This window comes from Triticum urartu, unplaced genomic scaffold, assembly GCF_003073215.2.
Source record: "Triticum urartu cultivar G1812 unplaced genomic scaffold, Tu2.1 TuUngrouped_contig_7721, whole genome shotgun sequence".
NCBI classification, from domain to species: domain Eukaryota; kingdom Viridiplantae; phylum Streptophyta; class Magnoliopsida; order Poales; family Poaceae; genus Triticum; species Triticum urartu.
The window spans coordinates 1-14,383 of record NW_024118594.1 but is presented as its reverse complement, the minus strand read 5'-3'; the positions used below and the strand labels follow the sequence as shown (position 1 = coordinate 14,383).

The following is a 14,383-nucleotide window of genomic DNA, read 5'->3' as shown; positions in this document are numbered from 1 at the left end:
GGTGGGTGGGAAAACCCCTCCCCTTCCCCCCCCCCGCCACTCATAAGGTAGACAATCAAAGAAATGCCTCATGCTTCAAATTTGTTACACAACGGTTACCATACGTGCATGCTACGGGACTTGCAAACCTCAACACAAGTATTTCTCAAATTCATAATTACTTTACTAGCATGACTCTAATATCATCATCCTCATGTATCAAAATAATCATCAAGCATCAAACTTCTCATAGTATTGAACACACTTTATATGCAAGTTTTTATTATACCCATCTTGGATGCCCATCATATTAGGACTAGTTTTATAGCCAAAGCAAATTACCATGCTGTTCTAAAAGACACTCAAAATAATATAAGTGAAGCATGAGAGATCAATAATTTCTATAAAATAAAACCACCACCGTGCTCTAAAAAGATATAAGTGAAGCACTAGAGCAAAATTGTATAGCTCAAAAGATATAAGTGAAGCACATAGAGTATTCTAATAAATTTCGATTCATGCGTGTCTCTCCCAAAAGATGTGTACATCAAGGATGATTGTGGTAAACTAAAAAGCAAAGACTCAAATCATACAATATGCTCCAAGTAAAACACATATCATGTGGTGAATAAAAATATAGCCTCAAGTAAAGTTACCGATAGACGAAGACGGAAGAGGGGATGCCTTCCGGGGCATCCCCAAGCTTAGGCTTTTGGTTGTCCTTGAATTTTACCTTAGGGTGCTTTGGGCCTCCCCAAGCTTATCTCTTGCCACTCCTTGTTCCAAAATCCATCAAATCTTTACCCAAAAACTTGAAAACTTCACAACACAAAACTCAACAGAAAATCTCATTAACTCCGTTAGTATAAGAAAATAAACCACCACCTTAAGGTACTGTAATTAACTCATTCTTTATTTATATTGGTGTTAAACCTACTGTATTCCAACTTCTCTATGGTTCATACCCCCCGATGCTAGCCATAGATTCGTCAAAATAAGCAAACAACATGCGAAAAACAGAATCTGTCAAAAACAGAACAGTCTGTAGCAATCTGTAGGTTTCGAATACTTTTGTAACTTCAAAAATTCTGAAAAATTAGGAAGACCAGGAAAATGTGTATATTGATCTACTGCAGTTGGAATTGGTATTTTATCGCTCTCTGGTAAAAAATGAAAATTATTTTCGTGAGCGCGTACTTTCTATTTTTATCAGCAAGATCAAACAACAATCACCCAAGAAGATCCTAAAGGATTTACTTGGCACAAACACTAATTAAACCTTTAAAAACAAAATCATAACATAGGCTAGATGAATTATTTATTACTAAACATGAACAAAAATAAAATTGGGTTGCCTCCCAACAAGCGCTATCGTTTAACGCCCCTAGCTAGGCATAAAAACAAGAATAGATCTAGGTGTTGTCATCTTCGGTATTTATCTTTTTAATGGGGTTATGCTTGAATCCGGGAGGTTCCTTACATTTCCCTTCACACTCGGAGATTTTTATATCTAGAGCATCCAACCGCTTATTTGCAAAGAGTGACCAACATATTCATGCGGTGAAGGTTCCCACTAACATTTTTAAGAGGTTCAAGAGATTTTTGTACTTCACATAGTTTCTCAAAAACTTGGGTTCCTTCTTGAGTATGATGTAGTCCCTTTTGTGGGGGTAGTACTCCTACTATTCCCTCTATAATCTCATGTGCAATACTGGGATCAATTTCAATAAAATTCCCTTTGGCGGCAAAATCCAAGATTGTCTATGGGACACGGTTAGCCCAACATAAAAATTACGAAGTAAAATCTTGAAATCTCCCTCTATAGTGCAATTATGATAGGATTCTATCATACTATACCAAGCATCTTTTAGGTTTTCTCTTTGTCTTTGTTTGAAGTGAAGAACTTCAAAATCGGGAGACAAAGGAAGGCTAGCCATGAAGGCGAAACAAATGATCTAACACACGAACTCACAAGAAGCAATCAAAAAGAGATGAACGGAAAAGGGGCGAATAAAATAGCAAAGGTGAACTGGGGGAGAGGAAAACGAGAGGCGAACAGCAAATAATGTAATGCGAGGGAGAAGACTTTATGATGGATACTTGGTATATCTTGACTTGGCATAGATCTCCCCGGCAACGGCGTCAGAAATTCCTTCTTGCTATCTCTTGTGCATGCGTTGGTTTTGCCTTGAAGAGGAAAGGGTGATGCAGCAAAGTAGCGTAAGTATTTCCCTCAGTTTTTAAGAACCAAGGTATCAATCCAGTAGGAGACAACTCTCAAGTCACCTAGTACCTGCACAAACAATCAAGAACCTCGCAACCAACGTGATAAAGGGGTTGCCAATCCCTTCACGGTCACTTGCGAAAGTGAGATCTGATAGAGATAGTAAGATAAATAGTTTTTGGTATTTTGTTGTATAGATGGGAAAGTAAAGATTGAAAAATAGTAAACGAGATGCGATGTAAATAAAAGAGATGGAATATAATAAGAAAGAGACCCGGGGGCATAGGTTTCACTAGTGGCTTCTCTCAAGATAGCATGTATTACGGTGGGGGGAAAAATTACTGCTGAGAAATTGATAGAAAATCACATAGCTATGAAGATATTTAAGGCAATGATCATGAATATAGGCATCACGTCTGTGTCAAGTAGAGCAAAATGATTCTGCATCTACTACTATTACTCCACACATCGACCGCTATCCAGCATGCATCTAGAGTATTAAGTTCATAAAAACAGAGTAACGCATTAAGCAAGATGACATGATGTAGAGGGATAGACTCAAGCAATATGACATAAACCCCTTCTTTTAACCTCGATGGCAACAATATAATACGTGCCTTGATGCCCCTACTGTCACTGGGAAAGGACACCGCAAGATTGAACCCAAAGCTAAGCACTTCTCCCATTGCAAGAAAGATCAATCTAGTAGGCCAAACTAAACCGATAATTCAAAGAGACTGGCAAATATATCAAATCATGCATATAAGAATTCAGAGAAGAACCAAATAATATGCATAGATAATCAAGTACATAAACCCACAATTCATCGGATCTCGACAAACACACCGCAAAAGAGTATTCCATCGAATATATCTCCAAGAACATCGAGGAGAACTTTGTATTGAAGATCAAAGAGAGAGAAGAAGCCATCTAGCTAATAACCATAGACCCGAAGGTTTGTGGTAAAATACTCACGCTTCATCGGAGAGGCTATGGTGTTGATATAGAAGCCCTCCATAATCGATTCCCCCTCCGGCAGATCGCCGGAAAAGGCCCCAAGATGGGATCTCACGGGTACAGAAGGTTGCGGCAGTGGAAAAGTGGTTTCGTGGCTCCCCCTGATGTTTCTAGGGTATAAGAGTATATATAGGCGGAAGAAGTACGTCGATGGAGCTTCGTGGGGCCCACAAGGGTGGGGGCATGCCTACCCCCCTAGACGCGCCCTCCTGCCTCGTGGATGCCTCACGGAGTTCCAGACTTCATCTTGAAGTCTTATGGTTTGCTTTTGGTCCAAGAAATATCATCGCGAAGGTTTCATTCCGTTTGGATTCCGCCACTACAAGAAGAACCCCCCTATACCAACATATGTCTAGCAACGATATAACAGGATGTGTTGTTTTACATGCAAAAAAAATGATGCGCTGTTTCCCACTTTCCCCAATTTAGCGCTAACCTCCCCGTGCCCACACCTCCACCTCTTGCGCACGAAGCGTTTTCCTGTTATCCCGTCGTTTTGGCCTTCAGCCTAAGCAAGAGACGCACCTATAGCAGCTAGGGTTCCAACCACCGCCGTCCTTGGCCCTCGACCGCCTCCCCTGTTCCCTCGGTAGGTTCAAGCTACTCCGCCAAGCCCTCCTCCCTCACCACTCTCTCTGCGCGCCGGGAACGCACTCGACGTCGTCGCGCATCCTCCTCGCGTCGCGGAATGCGTCGCCGCGGTCGTTTCATCCGCATGACCGGAGATGCAGACACCGGCGTTGTTCATCCACAGTCCACACAGCCAGGAACGATGCAAGCACCGAAGCCCCCGTCTTCCTCACACTGCAGTAGTTCAGCAGTTCCTATTCTGCCTACCCGTATTTGTACTTGTATTATGTAAACGGATTGACTAATTCACATCTAGATGTTTTTTAGTTATGTCACATCTAAGTTGTCCACCATAGGATTAGAGGCTGCAAGATTCATGCAAATCTGTTTTTTACGTTGTTGTGTCTCGCGCGCGTGCTGGTGTGCCTTTGCATCTCGTTCGTGTTGTGCCTGTTGACTCTGTGTCGAGCGCTCGCTAGTGTGGGTCATGTGGGATATGGGCTACGATTCCCCACATGAATGTTTTTTTTGTGCCTGTTAACAACCCATGTTCATTTCAAGCCAGTGCACTTCAGCATCGGAGTTTTTTTTGCTTGTGAATTGGAGTTTGTTCTCACGAGGAAAAATATACTTTTCTCAATTCGATTTTTTTTGTTGTTTTTCCTTCTTTACTAATTTGTTTTAATTCATGGACTTTATTTAATAGACATCTGGCAATGTCTTATATAAGTTTCTGATCATTCGATCTGTTTGTCTTAAATGTTGTGCAAATCTTGATTGTGGGTTGTTTTGTCGTGTGCGTTCCGTGCCGCGTCATGCGTCCCGTGTCCACTTGTCTTCCCGTTTGTGCATGCATCTTTTGTTGGGTAATTTTCGCTGCGTGATTAGCCGTTTAAATTGTTTATTCTTATTTTGGCCTGCATTGTACATATTGGAGAGCCGAACAATTGGGGGGCCGTTTGCTTATATGTTTTTCATGTTGTAGTGAAGGATGTTTTTTACTTATATTTTCTATTTTCCATATATTCCATTTCTTTTTATTTTTTCGTTTGACTTTCCCTTTTTTTCTTTTACTTATCTTTCCTAAATTCAAGAACCTTTCTTCATTCTGCCATCTGTTCACTTTAAATGTCGCCAAAAAATTGATCTTGTCATTTTTTCGAGCGAGACCCGTGCGTTTGGTATCTACTTGTCAGCCCATTTGCCCATGCGTCTTTTGTTGTCCCTCGTGAAGCATTGAGGCCCGATGGGACTTTCCTTAGTGAGCCGCTTTAATATTTTGTGTATTGGGGTTTATTTTGTGCGTTGTAGATTTTTTGTGGACGGCCATGCGTCTTTTTATTTCCTGTTTGTGGTTATTTTTGGTTCAACTGTGTAGCTAGAGGACATCGTGACTAGATTTTTTTTGTTTTGGATTTGCTAAATCTCATCGGGATATGAGTTAGTGATGTCTCATCTAAGTCTGTAACCGTCTAATTTGTTTACTTTAATGTTCGTACAAACTTGTTCATGCACGCTCGTGTCAGCTTGTTCTCCTTTGTTGCGCGTCCTCTTTGTCATGATTGTTTTTGTGTCATCCGTTCTCACGTTTCTTTTCACATGCCCCCATATATATAGTCGTGTGGGGTGCGTTTGTTTTTGTTTGTTTTCTTTGTGCATGTTTTATGGCCTGGTAAAGAATTTGTAGAGTCCATCTCGATTCCCAGACGAGAGCCTGTTTTATATAAAGGGAGCAATTACAAGTTTTTTGTCTAGATAAAGGGTAGAAATGTGTAGAATTCAGATCAATTGCAAGTCAATCATCAACTCGCAACTAGGGGAGCTGACAGTGTTTGTCGGGGCTGTCCCCGGTTGCAAGTCAACCATCGACTCGCAACTAGGGGTGGCAAGAGTGTTTTGTCGGGGGCCAACCCCGGTTGCAAGTGAACCATCGACTCGCAACTAGGGGGAGGGAAGTGTGTTTGTCGGGTCCCCCAATTGCATGTCAACCATCGACTCGCAACTAGGGGAGCAAAGGATGTTTGTAAAGGAACCAGTTGCAAGTAAACCATAAACTTGCAACTAGGGAGGAGGGGGTTTGTGTGTTTGTCGAGCCCCCAATTGCATGTCAACCATAGACACACAACTAGGGGGAGGGGAGAGTGTTTGTCGCGGCGTGTTTGTTTGTCGACCATCGACTCACAACTAAGGGTGTGTTTGTTTTGTCGGGACCCCTAGTTGCAAGCGAACCATCAACTCGCAACTAAGGGTGTGTTTTGTTTGTCATGGTACCTAGTTACATGTCAACCGTCAACTCGCAACTAAGGGTGTGTGTGTTCTTATCGTGGCCCCTAGTTGCAACTCAACCATCAACTCGCAACTAAGGGCGTGTTTGTCAGGGCGGCTAGTTGCAAGCCTACCATAGACTCGCAACTAAGGGTGTGTGTGTTCTTATTGTGGTCCCCAGTTCCATGTCAACCATCGATTCACAACTAAGCGCGTGCTTCTCAGGGCCCCCAGTTGCAAGTCATCCATCGACTCGCAACTAAGGGTGTGTGTTCTTGTCGGAGCTCCCAGTTGCATATCAACCATCGACTCGCAACTAAGGGCGTGTGTGTTTGTTGTACGGGCCCTAGTTGCAAGTTAGCCATCGACTCACAACTAGGGGGGAGGGGAGAGTGTTTGTCAGGGCCGATCCCGGTTGCATGCCAACCATCGAAGCGCAACTAGGGGGGAGGGGAGAGTGTTTGTCGGGGCGTGTTTGTTTGTCGACCATCTACTCGCAACTAAGGGTGTGTTTGTTTTGTCAGGGCCCCGGTTGCAAGACACCAATCAACTCGCAACTGAGGGCGTGTTTTGTTTTGTCGTGGTCCCCAGTTGCATGTCAACGATCAACTCGCAACTAAGGGCATGTGTTTTCTTGTCGTGGTCCCCAGTTGCAACTCAACTATCGAGTCGCAACTAAGGGTGTGTTTGTCAGGGCTCCCAGTTGCATGTCAACCATCAATTCACAACTAAGGGTGTGTGTGTGTTCTTTGTCGTGGTCCCCAGTTGAAAGTCATCCATCGACTCGCAACTAAGGATGTGTGTGTTTGTTGTACGGGGTCGAGTTGCAAGCCAGCCATCAAATCACAACTAAGGGTGTGTGTGTTCTTTGTCGTGGTCCCCAGTTGAAAGTCATCCATCGACTCGCAACTAAGGGTGCGTGTGTTTGTTGTACGGGCCCGAGTTGCAAGTCATCCATCTACTCACAACTAAGGGTGTGTTTGTTTGTTGTACGGGCCCTAGTTGCATATCAACCATCGACTCGCAACTAAGGGCGTGTTTTGGTTGTTGTGGTCCCTAGTTGCCTGTCAACCATCAACTCGCAACTAAGGGCATGCGTTTTCTTTGTCGTGGTCCCCAGTTGCAACTCAACTATCGACTCGCAACTAAGGGCGCGTTTGTCGGGGCTCCCAGTTGCATGTCAACCATCAACTCACAACTAAGGGTGTGTGTGTTCTTTGTCGTGGTCCCCAGTTGCAAGTCATCCATCGACTCGCAACTAAGGATGTGTGTGTTTGTTGTACGGGCTCGAGTTGCAAGTCAGCCATCAAATCACAACTAAGGGTGTGTGTGTTTGTTGTGCGGGCCCTAGTTGCATATCAACCACCGACTTGCAACTAAGGGCGTGTTTTGTTTGTTGTGGTCCCTAGTTGCATGTCAACCATCAACTCGCAACTAAGGGCATGTGTTTTCTTGTCGTGGTCCCTAGTTGCAACTCAACTATCGACTCGCAACTAAGGGCGTGTTTGTCGGGCCTCCCAGTTGCATGGCAACCATCAACTCACAACTAAGGGTGTCTGTGTGTGTTCTTTGTCGTGTTCCCCAGTTGCAAGTCATCCATTGACTCGCAACTAAGGATGTGTGTGTTTGTTGTACGGGCTCGAGTTGCAAGTCAGCCATCAAATCACAACTAAGGGTGTGTGTGTTTGTTGTGCAGGCCCCAGTTGCATATCAACCATCGACTCGCAACTAAGGGCGTGTTTTGTTTGTTGTGGTCCCTAGTTGCATGTCAACCATCAACTCGCAACGAAGGGCATGTGTTTTCTTGTCGTGGTCCCTAGTTGCAACTCAACTATCGACTCGCAACTAAGGGCGTGTTTGTCGGGGCTCCCAGTTGCATGGCAACCATCAACTCACAACTAAGGGTGTCTGTGTGTGTTCTTTGTCGTGGTCCCCAGTTGCAAGTCATCCATCGACTCGCAACTAAGGGCATGTGTGTTTGTTGTACGGGCCCGAGTTGCAAGCCAGCCATCAACTCGCAACTAAGAGCGTGTGTGTTTGTTGTACGGGCCCAGTTACATATCAACCATCGACTCGCAACTAAGGGCATGTTTTGGTTGTTGTGGTCCGTAGTTGCATGTCAACCATCAACTCGCAACTAAGGGCGTGTGTGTTCTTTTATCGTGGTCCCCAGATGCTAGTCATCCATCAACTCGCAACTAAGGGCATGTGTGTTCTTGTCGTGGTCCCTAGTTGCAACTCAACCATCGACTCGCAACTAAGGGTGTGTTTCTCAGGGCCCCAGTTGCAAGCCTACCATCGACTCGCAACTAAGGGGACTTGTGTTCTTATCCAAGTTGCGAGTCCACCCCACTTTGAAATTGGGGGTCCAATAATTTTGTCTCGGTTGCAAACCCAACCTCGGCCCGCAATTGTTGTTTTGTAGTTGTAGTTGTCCCAATTTCAGGTCCATGCTCGACTGGCAACCAGGGGCTTTGCTTTTAGTTGTCGTTGTCACAAATGCAAGTCCAACCTTGACTCGCAACTAGGGCGCTTTTTTTGTAGTTGTAGTTTTCACAGTTGTAACTCCAACCTCGACTTGTAACTGGGCTTTTTTGTATTTTGTAACAGCCTTAGTTGCAAGTCTGCCCTCGACTAGCAACTGAGCTTTTTGTAGTTTGTAGTTGTTCCAACTACAATTCCTTAATCGACTCGCAACTGGGCTTGTAATTGTAGTTGCCCCAGTTGCAAGTCCATCCTCAACTCGCAACTCATCTTTTGCTTGTGAATCAACGGCGGTCTTGCGCGTTTTGTTCGTCGAAGAGCTTGAATACATAAACATTTATTTTGATTTTTGTGAACATTGTTTGAATTTACAAACAATTTTTGAAATCACGAACATTATTAAAACCCTGTACATTTTTTGAATACATGAATTTCAGAAATGCTCAGCATGCATTTTAAAATTGTTCAGTGTGTATTCGTAAAAGGTTTACTGTGTATATTAAAAAAAGTTCACCATACATATAAAAACAGTTTAATCTATATTAAAAAAAATCATAATATATTAAATTTTGTTCAGTGTGTATTTGAAAAAATGTTCACCCTATAAAAAGTGTTCAGTGTGTATTTAAAAAGAAAGATGTTCTCCATATATTAAAAAATGTTTAATTTGTATTTAAAAAATGTTGAACATATATTAGAATAATCTTTATAACACAAAAAGTATAAAAAATAAAAAATGGAAGAAAACACGAAGAACAACTAAACCTGAAAGAGAAAAATAAAAATCATAAAAAGGAAAAAACACAAAGTGTACTACTGCGTACGGCTAGGCTACCGGTGGTAGCGATCGTATTAGCGAGCACGGAGGCGCGCTATGCGTGGCCCTTGCAAGCACGATCTGGGTCTCTCCTTTAGTCATGCTGGATGCTACCACTGATGCTACGTGATTCTAAAAAAATAATGTCACGCTGGGCTGGACAAGAAAAAGAACAACAAACAAAGAAAAGGCCACAAACAGGTGATGACATCTACTAAAAAAAGTGATGATATCAGCTTAGATGTGACATAACTATGTCACATCTAGATAAGGCCTAGACAGACCCTTATGTAAAAGTAATATTCCCCGTTGTCCTCGCCCATCCTTGTTTTTCCTTGCCGGCCGCATCTTACAAGTTACAACACCAATGGACTGCATCCTTGTTGATGATTTTCCCTGCCTGCGTAGCTGCACATGCTGATTACAAACCTACTAAGATTTCCTATTTTACGTGCATCACTGAAGGGAACCGTTTAACTGACACATAAGTTTCTTGTTGAAATAAATGCAGGATTCTTCTACCCAAACGTTGAACAAGAGATGATTTCTGCAGAGAGACAACAAGTTCAGAACCTGTATGGTATTTTGCTTAGTGTGTCCCCTGCTCTGTCTCTCCCGTCTTCCTCTCAAAGCAAGTTCAACAACCTTTTTCACCAAGCTTATACCTGAATGGGTTGATGCATGTAGATATGATATGTAATTTTAGTAAGACGGGAACATGACGATTGATGTTTCAAGTGATGATAATGCATAGGGACTGGAGATGTGGTTTGAGGCGGCAGTTAACCGTGCAATTTTCATGAAGAATGATTGCGTACATTTTTACTCAATACTCGTTTCTTGTGATGCATTAGGTTTTAATTTTCTTGCTGCTATGTGTGTGGATCAATCCTTACTCTTTTTTCATGCCGCTTGTGGTCTGAGTCCTTATCTCTGCTTGGGGTGACGCTGCAAGATCAGACGGAAACCAGACTTCTTATGGTAGGCTCAGTCTCTGATGTCCTCTCTTGTATTCTGTGATGTCCTCTCTTGTATTCTAATTATGGCATGGTCTTTTCTATACTAATTAGGTCAAGCATTCCTTCAAGGTCAAGTCAGGGGCTCAGGGTATACAGTTCATAGTTTTCTTGCTGTTTCGTCTTTCTGTTTGTTAGTTCATTATGCACGTCTTCTTTCTATGCATGTGTTGATAACTCCAGTTGTTCCAATCTGATGATGCTTTTTTTTTCGTGTTGTTGCTTCTGCAGGTTCTGAGAATTTTACATGGATCAGGAAATTCTAATGTTTGACTTTGTAGTACCCAGGTAACAATGACGTTTTGTGTAATGTAGATTATTTAAATTTTTTTGATTTGATGGCACTGAGATTTCTCCTAATACACCATAGAAAGCATGACTAATAAATCGTCCCAAGAATGGGTATTACGGGAGTGATGTGCCCCAAAGCTAATTAGTGCAGAGACCATTGGAAAATAGAAATATTCAATTATGTATAGTTGGTATAACTGGTCACCTAGAATACTTATCATTTAGTCGGTTGCTGAACTCATCTCACTATTACTATTAATATAATTTTGGATAATTTTTGGTAGTAAATACAAGCTGATGGTTGTTCACAATGAATAGCCACATACGATTGGTCAAAGGTACTTGGTGTTTTAATACAGAGTTTTTTTAATCTGAACGAGCCATGGGTATTCAGAACATGTGCATGACAATTAAGAGAGAAATAGAATGTCCTCGGTTTACAAAGTAAGGGTGAAGACCCGGAGTCTCTGTGTTTGTACTTCATAGCATGGCGATGACCCTTTCGCTAGTGCATATTTTGTTATTTATTTACAGAGCGATGCTACTGATGTTGCAAGTATATGCACTTTCCACTTCTGCATTTTGGTCTTTTTTTATAAAAAATAGACTGGGACACTAAAACTATATAATACTAGTTCATATAGTTTTGAATTGATGCGAGATGCAAAAAAAATCAGTACATGGATATAGGGCATAATCATGTTATTTAATAATTGTTGTAGATGTTTTTGTAATCAGATTATTAATTATCCCACCTCTATGTACAAATCTATGCCTTGGTAAAAAACATTTGTACGGTGCACCTTTAAATTTTACTTCTCTATTAACCTAATTTACTTTACTGTAATCGCTTGCCTCGTATTGTTATTTTGTAGATTACCAAGATAAATTGAGGATGCATGACTTAGATTTTGATTGCAAGGCCAAGAAGATTTTGATTCCAAGGCAAATAGTTTGGCTACAAGTCAATTAGAATGTAACTTTTAGTATCAATGTTTCAAACATTATAGTTGATGGCAAGGTCAAGAATTGGCCTACTACTAGATAGTTTCACCTCTTGTAATCTTTGGACCATGTTCTTTGTAATGCCACATATTTGATATTTGATTTAATATATGAGACTGGATTGTTTATTATATTGCGGCTCCTATGCACTATTGGTGTTGAACTAATAATTTTGGATGCAATATATGAAAATCATTAGTTGTTCATGCTATCTAGCGAAGCTTCTAGAATCCTGTTGTGTAGGGTCACCACCAACGCATATGTAGTGTTGTTGGGCCCTAGCCTTATATGTTGCTATCTAACAACGCTTCTACATGTTGTTTACCAACGCACGTATATACGTTGTTGTAGATCCTTCCAACGCCACCAACGGCAACACATACTAATCCGTTGGTGTAGACCTTAGCAACACATATATGGACATATGACAACGCATTGATGCGTTGTTAAAGGGGGGTTCCTGTTGTAGTGCGCTTGGTATTCTTTTTCTGCGAAACTCTAAAATAGGCAAAAAATCAGAAACTGACACTGGGCCTCCAGTTAATAGGTTAGTCCAAGAAATAATATAAAAGAGCATATTAAAGCCCATTAAACATCCAAAACAGATAATATAATAGCATGGAACAATACAAAATTATAGATACGTTTGAGACGTATCAGGACCTTGTTTGGTATGGATTTTCTGGAAAACCAAAAGCATGCAGAAAACAACAACTAGCACTGGGCACTAGGTTAATAGGTTAGTTCCATAAAAATCATATATAAGTGCACCAAAATCATATAAAATTGTTATAAACATGGCATGAATACTTTATAAATTATAAATTCGTTGGAGATGTATCAGAGCCTCCTAAGCAACCTTTTGGCGTGATTCCAACACCACAAATTCCTATAAATACCGAAACCTTTCACCGTACCCTTAGAACAATATTTCCGTCACCACAAGTTTTCTATTTTGTGGTGGTCCCATCTGGAGGCCATTTCTGACACTCTGCCAGAGGGGGAACCCGTCCACGGAGGCCCCTTCATCAACCTTCCTGCTTCCGTGGTGATCTGTGAGTAGTTCATCCTCGGGGTTGAGGGTATGTACTACTAGCTATGTGTTCTCTCTCTCTCTCTCTCTCTCTATATATATATATATATATATATATATATATATATATCTTATGTTCTTGATGGATTCGATCTTGATTGTATCAAGAGCTTGATTAATAAAGTTGGTCTTATGATGTTCATATCCCTCTATCCTTTTTATGGTGAATGGAATCTTTCTTTTTGAAGTTTCTTTATGTTGGATTGAATACTTTGGATTTGAGATCACTTGATGCATGTCTAGTAATTAACTTGCGGATACCTGTTGTGACATTGGGGTACTCTAAGCATAAAGGTTGAACGATAGTATCATATAGTGTTGTCATTGTACGATCTATAGGACTATCTGTGACACTTTGGGGCCGGAGTGGTTCAATAGATTGATTGGAAGACAACTTTGAGGTGGTTTCATACCTAACAATTTCATCTTACTTTCTTTGATAGAATAGAAACTTTGGAGTGATTCTTTGCTGCATTTTGAGGGATTATCATGTGGTTCAGTTATGTTAATGATGTTGAGAGTTGGAACTAGCAAAAGTATGAACCCTCTGCCTTGTTTCCAAGCATTGAGACACCATTTTGCACACTTTTGTTACTTGCTATCTTGTAGTTTTTATTTGTTCAGAACTTCAGATTATAAAAACCTATTTCTACCATCCATATTACATTTGTATCACCATCTCTTCATCGAACTAGTGCACCTATACAATTGACAATTTTATTGAGTGTTTTGGGGACAGAAGAGATTACTTGTATTTGATTGTAGAGTTGTTTGAGAGAGAACCGCCTTCATCATACTGTTGGGGAACGCAGTAATTTCAAAAAAAATCCTACGCACATGCAAGATCATGGTGATGCATCACACCGAAAGGGGAGAGTGTCGTCCACGTACCCTCGTAGACCGTAAGCGGAAGCGCTATGACAACGCGGTTGATGTAGTCGTACGTCTTCACGGTCGACCGATCCTAATACCGAACGTACGGCACCTCCGTGATCTGCACATGTTCAGCTCGGTGACGTCCCGCGAACTCACGATCCAGTAGAGCTTCTGAAGGAAATATGCCTTAGAGGCAATAATAAAGTTATTATTTATTTCCTTATATCATGATAAATGTTTATTATTCATGCTAGAATTGTATTAACCGGAAACATAATACATGTGTGAATACATAGACAAACAGAGTGTCACTAGTATGCCTCTACTTGACTAGCTCGTTGATCAAAGATGGTCATGTTTCCTAGCCATAGACATGAGTTGTCATTTGATTAACGGGATCACATCATTAGGAGAATGATGTGATTGACTTGACCCATTCCGTTAGCTTAGCACTTGATCGTTTAGTATGTTGCTATTGCTTTCTTCATGACTTATACATGTTCCTATGAATATGAGATTATGCAACTCCCGTTTACCGGAGGAACACTTTGTGTGCTACCAAACGTCACAAGGTAAATGGGTGATTATAAATGTGCTCTACAGGTGTCTCCGAAGGTACTTGTTGGGTTGGCGTATTTCGAGATTAGGATTTGTCACTCCGATTGCCGGAGAGGTATCTCTGGGCCCTCTCGGTAATGCACATACAAATAAGCCTTGCAAGCATTGCAACTAATGAGTTAGTTGCA

General features: G+C 41.4%; 1 long non-coding RNA gene across 1 annotated transcript; it reads left to right on the top strand.

Annotated features, from left to right (window-relative positions):
* Positions 1 to 9,990: 9,990 nt before the first annotated feature.
* Positions 9,991 to 11,758, top strand: LOC125531646. Its single transcript, XR_007293390.1, has 3 exons — positions 9,991 to 10,337; positions 10,604 to 10,660; positions 11,539 to 11,758. It is a non-coding gene; the product is annotated as an uncharacterized LOC125531646 (long non-coding RNA).
* The last annotated feature ends 2,625 nt before the right edge of the window (positions 11,759 to 14,383 follow it).